The sequence below is a fragment of the Chlorocebus sabaeus genome, chromosome 3, assembly GCF_047675955.1.
Source record: "Chlorocebus sabaeus isolate Y175 chromosome 3, mChlSab1.0.hap1, whole genome shotgun sequence".
Classification (NCBI taxonomy): domain Eukaryota; kingdom Metazoa; phylum Chordata; class Mammalia; order Primates; family Cercopithecidae; genus Chlorocebus; species Chlorocebus sabaeus.
In genome coordinates, this window is record NC_132906.1 from 16,909,345 (window position 1) to 16,923,674 (window position 14,330).

Consider the following 14,330-nt stretch of genomic DNA (forward strand, 5'->3'; position numbering starts at 1 on the left):
CCATGCTCCTAGAAAAGCTGCACACACTCAATGCCCATGAAAGCAGCCAGGAGGGAGGTTGTACCCTGCAAAGCCACAGGGGTGCAACTGCCCAAGGCTGTGGGAGCCCACCTCTTGCATCACCATGACCTGGACATGAGACATGGAGTCAAAGGAGATCATTTTGAAACTTTCAGATTTGACTGCCTGATGGATTTCAGACTTGCATGGGGCCTGTAGCCCCTTTGTTTTGCCAATTTCTACCATTTGGAATGGCTATATTTACCCAATGCCTGTATCCCCATTGTATCTAGAAAGTAACTAACTTGCTTTTGATTTTATAGGCTCACAGGTAGAAGAGACATGCATTGTCTCAGGTGAGAGTGTGGACTTTTGAGTTAATGCTGAAATGAGTTAAGACTTTGAGGGACTGTTGGGAAGGCATGATTGGTTTTGAAATACGAGGACATGAGATTTGTGAGGGGCCAGTCGTGGAATGATACGGTTTGGGTGTGTCCCCACCAAAATCTCATCTTGAATTACCGTATGCTGTGGGAGGGATCTGGTGGGAGGTAACTGAATCATGGTGGCTGGTCTTTCCCATGCTGTTCTTTTGATAGTGAATAAGTTCCACAAGATCTGATGATTTCGAAAATGGGAGTCTCTCTGCACAAGCTCTCTTGTCTCTCTCTTTGTTTTCTTTTTCTTTTTTTGAGACTGTGTCTCACTGTCTCACCCAGGCTGGAGTGCAGTGGTGTGATCTTCACTCACTGCAACTTCTGCCTCCTGGATTCAAGCAATTCTCCTGCCTCAGCCTCCCGAGTAGCTGGGATTACAGTTACCCGGCACCACATCCAGCTAATTTTTGTATTTTCAGTAGAGACAGGGTTTCACCATGTTGGCCAGGCTGGTCTCGAACTCCTGACCTGAGGTGATCTGCCCACCTCAGCCTCCCAAAGTGTTGGGATTACAGGTGTGAGCCATCATGCCCAACCAAACTCTTCTCTTGTCTGTCGCTATGTGAGACATGTCCCTTCACCTTCCACCATGATTATGAGGCCTCCCCACCCACGTGGAACTGTAAGTCCCTTAAATCTCTTTCTTTTGTAAATTGCCCAGTCTTGGGCATATCTTTTATCAGCAGTGTGAAAACAGACTAATACACTGATCATTAGACAAATGCAAATCAAAACCACAATGACATACCATCTCACACCTGTCAGAATGGTGACTTTTTAAAAAGTCAAGAAACAACAGATGCTGTCAAGGATATGGATAAATAGGAATGCTTTTGCACTGACAATTTTACCCAGCAATTCCACTACTGGGTATATAACCAAAGGAATATAAATCATTCTATTATAAAGATACATGCATGCGTATGTTCATTGCAGCACTATTCACAATAGCAAAGACGTGGAATCAACACAGATGCCCATAATGACAGACTAGACAAAGAAAATGTGGTACATATACACCACAGAATACTACACAGCCATAAAAATGAATGAGATTATGTCTTTTGCAGGGACATTATTTTGCTGGAAGGCATTATTTTCAGCAGACTAAAGCAGGAATGGAAAACTAGACACCACATGTTCTCCCTTATAAGTGGGAGCTGAACTATGAGAACACATAGACACAGGGAGAGGAACAACAGTTACTGGGGCCTGTTAGGAGAGGGCCGGGGAGGGAAGCATTAGGGAAAAGAACTAATGCATGTTAGGCTTAATACCTAGGTAATGGGTTGATAGTTACAGCAAACCACCATGGCACACTTTCATCTATGCAACAAACCTGCACATCCTGCATATGTACCCCAGAACTTAAATAATTATTAAAAAATAAAATAAAAAATATAAAGAAAACCCAAAATGGCCCATAGGTCTTTCAACCAGTCAATGAATAAACAAACTCTGGTACATTTACATGAGAAAATAGTATTTGGTAATAAGAGAAAAAAATCCAAGTGATTCACCCAACAGTACATGTGAATCTAAAATATAATATGCTAAGTTGAAATACAACACGCTAAATTTAAAGCCCAAATGGATACATACATATAAATTCCATTTATATTAAATTTTGGATATGGTAAGACTTCAGGGACAGAAAACATTACTTTATAACTTTATTTATATTACATTTTGAGAAAGGCAAGACTATAGAGACAGAAAAGAGCTAAGTGGTTGCTAGAGATTGAGGGTACAATGGGACACAAGAATATATCTGAGAGGTGACAAAACCATTCTATACCTGGATAATGTTGCTGGAGTTCCAGCTGTGTATACTTTTTAACCCTCATAAAATTATACACGAAAGAGAGGGAGTTTTATTTTCTGTGGATTGTATTTCCATAAATTTAACTAAATAAATATAAACCTTTGTTTCATAGTCATGCACTTCTTGACATGATACTCCAAGAAAGGCACAAAATCATTTTTGTGGATTTTTGCCAAAAAATGTGTTGTCTCAAATGTAATCATGAGAAAATATTGGATAACAAACTGAGAATTCTACAGAAAAAGACTGGCCAGTATTCCCCCAAATATCAAGGCAACAAAAGTCAGAGAAACACTCAAGGATTGCTACAGACTTGAGGAAACTAAGGAGAATTCGCAACTAAATAACATTCAAGTTTTGAGTTGGATACAAGAAAATGTTCATTAGCAGGACAATGGACAAAATTTGAATAAGGTCTATAATAGAGTTAATAATATTGTACAGATAGTAATTCTATGATTTAGATAATTTTACTATAATTATGTAAGACGTTATCACTAGAAAAATACAGGTGAAGGGTAGGGGAACTAAGCGTATCCTTTTTGCAGCTATTTGTAAGTCTAAAATATTCTAAATTAAAAACTAAATGGTCTGGAATTTTAATTCCTTGGTAGAATCTATGAGGTGGTGGTAGCCTTCTCTTAGAAACAAAATTGTGTAAAACTTGTATAAATTTAAAAAATAATATTTTAAAGCTGTGCAATCATAAAGCACTAGATTACCTCCAATATCAGACAGAAAAAGTACTTTTCTACATGAGTAGAAAACGCTTGCCCTTTTATTTCCTGTGCAAAATTGCCATGTCTAGGGATGACCTAAAGATCAAGCTTTCAATAAGCAGAAAAATACTCTAAAAAGAACATAAACCAGCTGAGTATCTGATGACCATTGGCCCTAAAACCTAGAGAATGCTCAAATATATTTACTATATAACAAACTAGGACATTTGCTGATTTTGAGGTGGAACAGGAGACTGCGAGTTGAAGGCTGAAAGAAAAGGGTCAAGGCCCCACAATGTATGGGCATGAGTTTTTTCTATGATTCTAGTTGTCTGCACTGCAACTGTCATCTAGGTCTTTCTAGGGATCCTATAACTTTCCTTTATCTACCACAGATACCTCTAACAACATGAAATCTTACAGACCTGATGGCCAAAAAGAGGGGATCCTCTGGCAACATAGTCTGAGTCAGACAAATTCACACTAGAGGAAACTGCAATAATTCTTTCTCTTAAGACACTTACAAAATTTTGAATCCACATGTGTGAGTGGCTTAAGAATTAACTTTGAAATGTCCCAAAGTTACAAATTTTCAGAGTAAAAGAGTTAGACAACAATTGGTTTTTATAACAAGCTAATGTGAGCCATGCCCAAGCTAGAGCTGTGCAGAAAAAAAACAGTAGAACTACTGACAATCTTGCAGTATTTAGGAGACAAATTTATGATGAGGAGGGGAGGGATCTGAGAAATGTGTCACGTGAATCTAACTAAAGCTGCCACCTATCCCTGACTCAGCTCACTTATGATGGTACCAAGATAATCACAACATTATCATATCTACATCATAGAGGAAAGTATGAATTATCTCTGGGGAAAAATAACATTAATTTCTATTTCTATTATTTCTTAATGTGGGAGGCATAGAGTAAAAAAATATATATATATATATATATTGACTTGGCCAGGTGTGGTGGCTCAGGCCTATAATCCCAACACTTCGGAAGGCCGAGGCAGGCCAATCATGAGGTCAGGAGATCAAGAACATCCTGGCCAACTTATGATGGTTTGACTTACAAATTTTCAATTTTAGGATGCAATAATGATACACATTCAGTAGAAATCATACTTCGGATTGTAATTTTAATCGTTTCCTGGGCTAACAATATACAATACAATACTCTCTTGTGATGCTAGGTAGCAGCAAGTTGTAGTTCCCAGTCAGTCACACAATCACAAGGTTAAACCACCAACATTCTGTAGTGTGCTGTGTTGACAAATGATTTTGCCCAACTTTAGGCTCCTGTACGTGTTCTAAACATGTTAAAAGTGGGCTAGGCTAAGCTATTATATTCAGTAGGCTAAGTATATTAAATACATGTTCAACTTAAGATATTTCCAACTTATGATGGTGTATTGGGACATAATCTCATTGTTAAGTCAACGAGAATCTGTGTGTGGTGGGGCAGAGGATGGGGGCAGCAAGTGAAAGGGCAGAATGAAAGAAAAGAAGAGGAAACAGAGGCAGATTCAAAGAACAACAAATGTTAGAAAAACAGGACTTTAAAAATAATAAAATATCATGTGAAAAGACACATATAGGCTCAAAATAAAGGGATGGAGGAATATTTACCAAGCAAATGGAAGGCAAAAAAAAAGCAGGGGTTGCAATCCTAGTCTTTGATAAAACAGATTTAAACCAACAAAGATCAAAAAAGACAAAGCAGTGCATTACAAAATGGTAAAGGGATCAATGCAACAAGAAGAGATAACTATCCTAAATACATATGTACCCAATACAGGAGCAACCAGATTCATAAAATAAGTTATTAGAGACCTACAAAGAGACTTAGATTTCCACACAATAATAGTGGGAGTCTTTAACACCCACTGTCAATACTAGATAGATTTATGAGACAGAAAATCAACAAGGATATTCAGGACTTGAACTCAGTTCTGGACCAAGTGGATCTAATAGACATGTATAGAACTCTCCATGCCAAATCAACAGAATATACATTCTTCTCAGGGCCACATAGCATGTATTCTAAAATTGACCACATAATTGGAAGTAAAACACTCCTCAGCAAATGCAAAAGAAGTCAAATCATAACAAACAGTCTCTTAGACCACAGTGCAATCAAATTAGAACTCAAGATTAAGAAACTCATACAAAACTACACAACTACATGGAAATTGAACAACCTGCTCCTGAATGGCTGGGTAAATGATGAAATTAAGGCAGAAATAAAGAAATTATATGAAACCAATAAGAACAAAAAGACAACATAGCAGAATCTCTGCGACAAACCTAAACCAGTGTTAAGGGAAATTTAGAGTACTAAATGCCCACAACAGAAAGCTGGAAAGATCTAAAATCAACACCCTAACATCACAATTAAAAGAACTAGAGAAGTAAGAGCAAACAAATTCAAAAGCTAGCAAAAGACAAGAAATGACTAAGATCAGAGCAGAACTGAAGGAGATAGAGACATGAAAAACCCTTCAAAAAAATCAATGAATCCAGAAGCTGATTTTATAAAAGATTAATGAATAGCTGGACCACTAGCTATACTAATAAAGAAGAAAAGAGACAAAAATCAAATAGATGCAATAAAAAATGATAAAGGGGATATCGTCTCTGATCCCAAAGAAATAAAAACTACCATCAGAGAATATTATAAACACTTCTATGCAAATAAACCAGAAGATAGAGAAGAAATGGAAAAATTCCAGGACAAATATACCCTCCCAAGACTAAACCAGGAAGAAGTCAAATCCCTGAACCAATAATAAGTTCTAAAATTGAGCCAGTAATTAATAGCCTACCAACCAAATAAAGTCCAGGACCAGACTAATTCAGAGCCGAATTCTAGCAGAGGTACAAAGAGGAGCTGGTACCATTCCTTCCAAAACTATTCCAAACAATAGACAAAGAAGAACTCCTCCTTAAGTCTTTTTATGAGGACAGAATCATCCTGATACCAAAACCTGGCAGAGACACAACAACAAAAATTCAGGCCAATATCCTTGATGAACATCAATGTAAAAATTCTCAAAAAAATATTGGCAAACCAAATCCAGCAGCACATCAAAAAGCTTATCCACCACAGTCACGTTGGTTTTATTCGTGGAATGCAAGGCTGGTTCAACATACAAAAATAAATAAATGTAACCCATCACATAAACAGAATTAAGACAAAAACCACGATTATCTCAACTGATGAAGAAAAGGTCTTCAAAATTCAACATTCCTTCGTGCTAAAAACTCTCAATAAACTAGGTACAGATGGAGCATATCTCAAAATAATAAGAGCTATTTATGACAAACCCATAGCCAATATCATATTGAATGGACAAAAGCTGTTAGCATTCCCTTTGAAAACTGGCATAAGACAAGGATGCCCTCTCTCACCACTCCTATTCAACATTATATTGGAAGTTCTGGCCAGGGCAATTAGGCAAGAGAAAGAAATAAAGGGTATTCAAAGAGGAAGAGAGAAAGTCAGATTGTCTCTGTTTGCAGATGATACGACTGTCTATTTAGAAAACCCCATTGTTTCAGCCCCAAAACTCCTTAAGCTGATAAGTAACTTCAGCAAAGTTTCAGGATACAAAATCAATGTGCAAAAATCACAAGCTTCCTGTACATAAAAAATAAACAAGCAGAGGGCCAATCACGAGTGAACTCCCATTCACAATTGCTACAAAAAGAATAAAATACCTAGGATACAACTTACAAGGGACATGAAGGACCTCTTTAAGGAGAACTACAAACCACTGCTTCAAGTAAATAAGAGAGGACACAAACAAATGGACAAACATTTCATGATCATGGATAGGAAGAATCAATATTGTGAAAATGGCCATACTGTCCACAGTAATCTATAGATTCAATGCTATCCCCATCAAGCTACCAATGATTTTCTTTACAGAGTTAGAAAAAAAAAAACATTTTAAATTTCATATGAAACAAAAAAAAATTCTGTACAGCCAAGACAATCCTAAGCAAAAAGAACAAAGCTGAAGGCACCACGCTACCTGACTTGAAATGATACTACAAGGCTACAATAACCAAAACAGAATGGTACTGGTACAAAAATGGGCACATAGAACAGAGGCCTGGAAATAACACCACACATCTCCAACTATCTGATCTTCTGGAGCAGAACAGAGGCCTCAGAAATAACAACACACATCTACAACCATCTGATATTCAACAAACCTGACATAAACAAGCAATGGGGAAAGGATTCCCTATTTAATAAATGCTGCTGGGAAAATTGGCTAGCCATATGCAGAAACCTGAAACTAGACCCCTTCCTTACACTTTACAGAAAAATTAACTCAAGATGGCTTAAAGAGTTAAATGTAAAACCCCAAATCATAAAAACCCTAGAAGGAAACCTAGGCAAAATCATTCAGGACATAGGCATGGGCAAAGGCTTCATGACTAAAACACCAAAAACAATTGCAACTAAAGCCAAAATTGACAAATGGGATTTAATCAAACTAAAGAGCTTCTGCACAACAAAAGAAAGTATCATCAGAGTGAAAAGGCAACCTAAGAATAGCAGAAAATTTTTGTGAGCTACTCATCTGACAAAGGTTTAGTATCAAGGATTTACAAGGAAATTAAACAAACTTACAAGAAAAAAACAACCCCATCAAAAATGGGTGAAGGGTATGAAGAGATACTTCTCAAAAGAAGACATTTATGTAGCCAACAAACATATAAAAAAAAGCTCAGCATCACGGATCATCAGAGAAACACAAATCAAAACCACAATGAGATACCATCTCACACCAGTTAGAATGGTGATTATTAAAAAGTCAAGAAACAACAGATGCTGGTGAGGCTGTGGAGAAGTATGAATGCTCTCACACTGTTGGTGAGAGTGTAAATTAGTTCAACCATTGTGGAAACAATGTGGGGATTCCTCAAGGATGTAGAACCAGATATACCATTTGACCCAGCAATCCATTACTGGATATGTACCCAAAGGATTATAAATCATTCTACTATAAAGACACGTGCACAAGTATGTTTTTTGAAGCACTTTTTACAATAGCAAAGACTTGGAACCCACCCAAATGCCCATCAATGATAGACTGGATAAAGAAATTATGGCACATACACACCATGGAATACTATATAGCCATTAAGAAAGAGATCTTGTCCCTTGCAGGGACATGGATGAAGCTGGAAACCATCATTCTCAGCAAACTAACACAGGAACAGAAAACCAAACACCACATGTTCTCACTCAAAGGTGGGAGTTGAACAATGAGAACACACGGACACAGGAGGGGAATATCATACACCAGGGCCTGTAGGGGAGTGGGGAGTAAGGGGAGGGAGAGCATTAGGACAAATACCTAATGCATGTGGGGCTTAAAACCTAGATGACAGGTTGATAGGTGCAGCAAACCACCATGGCACATGTGTACCTATGTAACAAACCTACATGTTCTGCACATGTATCCCAGAAGTTAAAGTGTAATTTTTAAAAAGTTTAAAAAAGAAAATGTGGTACCTATAATACCACAGAATACTATGCAGCCATAAAAAGAATGAGATCCTGCTTTTTGCAGGAACATGGATGTAGCTGAAGGCCATTATCCATAGCAAACTAACACAGGAACAGAAAACTAAATACCACCAGTTCTCAATCGTAAGTGGGAGCTAAGTAATGAGACACATGGACACATAGAAGGGAACAACACACACCGGGGCCTTTCAGAAGGTAGAGAGTGGGAGGAGGGAGGCAGTCAGGAAAAATAACTAATGGGTTCTAGGCTTAATACCTGGGCAGTGAAATAATTTGCACAATAAACCCTCATGACACAAGTTTACTTAATGTAACAAACCTACACTTGTACCTCTGAACTTAAAATAAAAGTCAAAAAAAAGAAAATTTCTAAATAAGTTTAAATGACACCCTTCTACATAAGGTGTGGGTTAAAAATAATCTCAGTAGAACGTAAAAAATATTTTAATTGAATGATAAAAATATAGCAAATGAAATATTATGTAATACACCTAAAAGAGTACTCAAAGAGAGACTATATTTTATAAAAAAGAAGCACTGACAATGATATAAGCTTCCATTTCAATAATCAAGATAAGAGAGCAGTAAATCCAACTCAAAGAAATGAAAACAATAAAACCATATAAAGAACACACAGGAAATCATACAATAAAAAAACACACATGCATCTGGAAGAATGGCTAATGGATGCTGGGCTGAATATCTAGGTGATGGGTTGATCTGTGCAGCAAACCACCAAGGCACACATTTACCTATGTAACAAACCTTCACATCCTGCATATATATACCCTGGAACTTAAAATAAAAGTTGAAGAAAAAAAAATACATGCAGTAAAGAAAAGCAATAAGGAGACAGCATAAACACAACATGAAACATTGGCAGAAGACTTGAAAGGACCTTCACAAAAGAAGGTATCCAAATGACTTAGATTTAGCCTTAATCTAAATAATAGAATAAGCACTAGTCTCGGCTCCAAATTTCAGATGCAGTTCTAAAAGATCCTCTAGCTAGGAAAGTTATTATTTGGAGAATAATTATATTAAAGACTTGACCAAAAGGTAATATTGATTTTCTACATAAAATAGAACTTACCAGAGCCATCATATCTGGAAATTAGATAGGAATTAGCAAGCTCTAAGTTGCAAATCATTAAGAAATTAGTATTTTCTGGTGAAGACTTTGAAGCATGGAATGACGCAATAAGATTCAATAGGCTGTAAGAAAGTGATTGATCATGGAGAGCAAAAACCTCTTCTCAACTCAGGAACTCATAGTTTATCTGGAATGTGCTATAAAGTTACTGAATGCTTTTAAACAGAAAACTGGCATGGTTGAATGTGCATTTTAGGTAAATTAATCTGCTGGCAATGTGAAAGCCTAAATATGAAATGCTAAATACCAAGATTTTTTAATTCTAAATGAGGCTACAAAAATTGGAGTGATAATTTCTTCGTCAAATTTTTTGAATCTGTGTGGTTTAACTTTCAAAAACTCACTAATGCCAACTGAATAACATTCAAAGGAAGATTCTAGCCCTCTCATACAAAGTGCGCCCCCTTCTCTTTCCCACGATCATTTGCTGTGCAGTTTCTCAAACCAGTGTCTAAGGACCTCAAGACTCCACCTTCTCCAAAAAATGTCCCCTTTTGTGTCTGTTGGAATACTATTCATCTGCCTTTCCCTCCATTAGATTTTCCTTATCCTCCAGAGTGAATTACTTCTTCCCCTAGTCCCACAGAACTGTTTAAGTCTCTGTTGCACATTTAGTTCATCCAACCTTGTATTATAACTAGTTTCACATATATGATTCTCTCATGAAATTTTAAGTTCTTTGGGTACATTTCTCCAACAGTATTTGCATTTCTGACATCACACTCTGATACTTTATACACAGTAATTGTTCAATAATTCTTTAATGAATAAACCTCTACATATTATATACTTGCTTTTAATGAGGATTTTCTTCCCAAATATGTGTGTGTATATAAATTGAGCATATGTAGTCTAGAATGCCTTGCCTGTCTTTAGTGTCCAATTTATGCATATAAAATATATAAATTATATATGGAATATATAATTTTACATACATATTATATATAATAAATACTCATATACACACCCATAACTTATGTATATAAACTATGAGCTATAAAATATGTTATATATGGTCCATAGATATAAAAATAAATTTAGCACTAAGGACATATCTGACATTCTTCTAGATTATACCTGCTCCACAGGGGCAATATGGACCCCAAGCAGGCAAAATTGATCGTGGGGGACAGAGAAACGGCACAATGAAAACTCCATTGATATTACATGATTTGGAACCCTCTAAAAAGCCGTAATATACCTGTGGTAATTAAATTTTATGAGGTGAGGCTTATGAAGAAAAAATACCTTAAAAACGCCATACGAGTATCATTAAACAGCTGAGAAACACTCTTCTAGACTCATAGCCGAGGACAGAAAGACAAAATGTCTACTCGAGTGGAATTGATATTATAATACAAGGAAAAGACCGTTCAACACATGAATACACAATCAACATTTGAGATTGTGAAAAATGTCCTGAATAAATCAAGGTAAATAAAACAGAGATTTGTGTTAGATTAGCAAAGATGCTACTTTAAATTGGAAAGTCATGATTCACCTTTCTACTGAGACGACTTTCAGATTGAGATCTAGATGGTAAGAAAGAGTCGAATATATTTTTCAATGTAGAGGAAGGAAAGTCATAGAAGAATCATCAGTGCAAAATCCCTAAGTTAAAGATTTACTCGTTATATTTAAGGGACAGAAAACCTGGATGGTTGTAGCTTAAGAGGAAATAACTGGCATAAATAGTAAGGTCAACAGAAGGTTCTTTTTAACATGCAGAAACAAGAGTGTGTTTTTAAACTAATGGCACTAATCCAATACTAGAGAGTTAATATAAATATTAGGAGCAAAGGGGAAAATTGCTGGACTGATGTGCTGGGATATAATAGGGAATTAGATCCCAGTGCACAAGTGCGGGATTGATTTTGAATAAAAGCATAAGTATTTTCACCTACAGTATAATAGGTAGGAAGGCAGAGTATGTGTTCAAATGCTGGGTACGTGGATGTGCTCTTCTGATTGTTTATATTTTCTGAGTGAAGTAAGAAGCTAGGTCATCTGCTTAGAGAGAGCACTGGGAAGGAGATATGCTGTGGTCTGAATGTTTGTGCCCTCCCAAAATCCAGATGTTGAATTTTTTTTTGTTTTTTTTGAGACAGAGTCTTGCTCTGTCACCAGAAACTGGCGTGATTTCAGCTCACTGCAACCTCCACCTCCCAGGTTCAAGTGATTCTCCTGCATCAGCCTCCTGAGTGGCTGGGACTACAGTCATGTGCTACCACGCCCAGCTAATTTTTTGTATTTTTAGTAGAGACAGGGTTTCACCATATTGGCCAGGATAGTCTCAATCTCTTGACCTCATGATCCGCCCACCTCGGCCTCCCAAAGTGCTGGGTTATAGGCATGAGCCACTGCGCCCAGCCCAGATGTTGAAATTTTAACACCTAACGCGATGGTATTAGAAGGTGGGCTTCTTGGAAATATCAATAGAGTGGAGTCCTCGTGAATGGATTTTGTGCCCCTATAAAAAGATATGAGAGAGTTAACTTTTTGTCTCTCTGCTCTTGTCATGTCAGGATACAATGAGGAAGACTGCTATCTGTAAATCAGGAAGTGGGCCTTCACCAGACACTTGACCTGCCAGCACCTTGATCTTGTACTTCCCAGCCTCCAAAACTCTAAGAAATCAATATTTGTTCTTTAAGCCACCCAGTTTATGGTAATTTGTTATAGCAGCTTAAATTGCCTAAGACAAAGTACAAGAAATATGAAGGGTGACTGTAAAATAGTTCTCCAAAAAAAAAGATGGAAAGTCAATGAACCAGAGAACAGGAAACAATTGCCTGGGACCTAAAAAGAACCTGTTAGAGGTTTATAGTGATGAATTTAAACTGAGAATGTTCATTGTGGTTGTGTATTTTTCTTCAGCCACATTCAGTTTCATGTATAAAAATGTGAAATAGGCAGACATTTCCTTTTAACTAGAGTTGTGGTTTTGTCAAGTAAACATAAAGAAAGAAGAGAAGGACGAACGGAGTTAACATGAATGCAATGAAATGAGTACTATGATTGTGTGTTTTGAGTTGAACACAGCAGACAAAGCAAGTATCAAAAGGATCAGAATGAAAAGGTAATAGGATCAATGGTTTCCTTAGGTTTAAAGGACTGTAGAAGTTAAAGACAAGGGAGAAGTTTGCCAGAACAAAAAAAGCAGGAGACATCCAGTTTCTGGTTTGGCATTTAAGGAGTTTGAAGTCTTTACTCCCATTATTATAAAAAGTACAAAGCTGAGCAAACTGAAAAATCATGAACTCTTTTTAGATCCTTCAGAGTAATGAGATCATAGTGCCAACTTCCGTCCCAAAATTGAATAAACAGATAATCAGATACAAACAATCCTAACTTACCAGAGCAGAAGTCCACCAGCAGAGAACTCCAAGGGAACCTGTGGAGGGGTAGGAAAACTTGAATTGTAATTGACAAATTGTTAAAAGCTCAGTGTGTACAAGCTTAAGAGATAAAACTCCAGGGAACCAGTTATGAGGCAGTTCTTACACTTGTGTGAGTTGTACTTCCAGGACTCTATGAGGTCCTCACAGTAAGAATGAGGAAAAATCTGCTCGTGTTTCCGGCAAAGGGAGGAGAAAAGGAACCATTTTTAAATATGCCTGAGCATTCTGTCCTACTTAACAAGGCTTGCCCTCAGGAGAGACTATTTTAGCCTAACGTACCTGGCTACCCTAACCTAGCCAACTCCAGCTGACTATAGCTTTCCACATGGAGTAAAGGAAATACCCACCTACAGCTCCCTCAAGCCTTCCTGTTCCACTTAAGTGCAGGGGAGTGACTAAAAAGCACCAGTAATTTTTGCAGTCCAGGGACACAGACGTCACCAAAAAACTGAATAAACAGTAAGATTAATGATTGTTTTCCCTCCCATATACACACCTTATCATTATATCACTGAAGGTCTATTTACCACAGTTTCTTTTACCTAGCACATCAATTCTTTCAACAAAAATTTTTCAAGGCATACTAAAAGGCAGGCCGGGCGCGGTGGCTCACGCCTGTAATCCCAGCACTTTGGGAGGCTGAGGCGGGTGGATCACGAGGTCAGGAAATCGAGACCATCCTGGCTCACACAGTGAAACCCTGTCTCTACTAAAAATGCAAAAAAAAAAAAAAAAAAAAAAGAGCTGGGCGTGGTGGCAGGCGCCTGTAGTCCCAGCTACTTGGGAGGCTGAGGCAGGAAAATGGTGTGAACCCGGGAGGCGGAGCTTGCAGTGAGCAGAGATGGGCCACTGCACTCCAGCCTGGGCAACTGAGCAAGACTCCATCTCAAAAAAAATAAAAAATAAATAAAAATAAAAAATAAAAGGCAAAATATACAGTTTGAAAAGACTGAAAAAGAATCACAACCAGAGTCGGTATGGCAGAAATGTTGGAATTATCAGATTAGGAATTATTTTTATAACATATGACTGGTATGTTAAAGGCTTTTGTGAAAAAAGTAGACAACATGCAAGAAGAAATCAATAATCTAAGCACAGAAATGTAAATTCTAAGAAAGAATCAAAAAGAAATGCTAGAGATCAGAAACACTATAAGAGAAAGGAAAATTGCCTAAGATGGGCTCACTAGTAGACTACACTTGACTGAGGAAAGACTCTCTGAGCGTGAGTATATGACAGTAGAAAC

General features: G+C 37.3%; 1 long non-coding RNA gene across 1 annotated transcript in view; it reads right to left on the reverse strand.

Moving 5' to 3' along the window:
- LOC103214305 (uncharacterized) overlaps positions 1–14,330 on the reverse strand; it is a 147,879-nt gene that overhangs the window by 69,692 nt on the left and 63,857 nt on the right. The window contains exon 2 of the long non-coding RNA XR_489420.3: positions 13,040–13,077. This is a non-coding gene — a long non-coding RNA (uncharacterized lncRNA). The remainder of the gene's footprint in view (positions 1–13,039; positions 13,078–14,330) is intronic.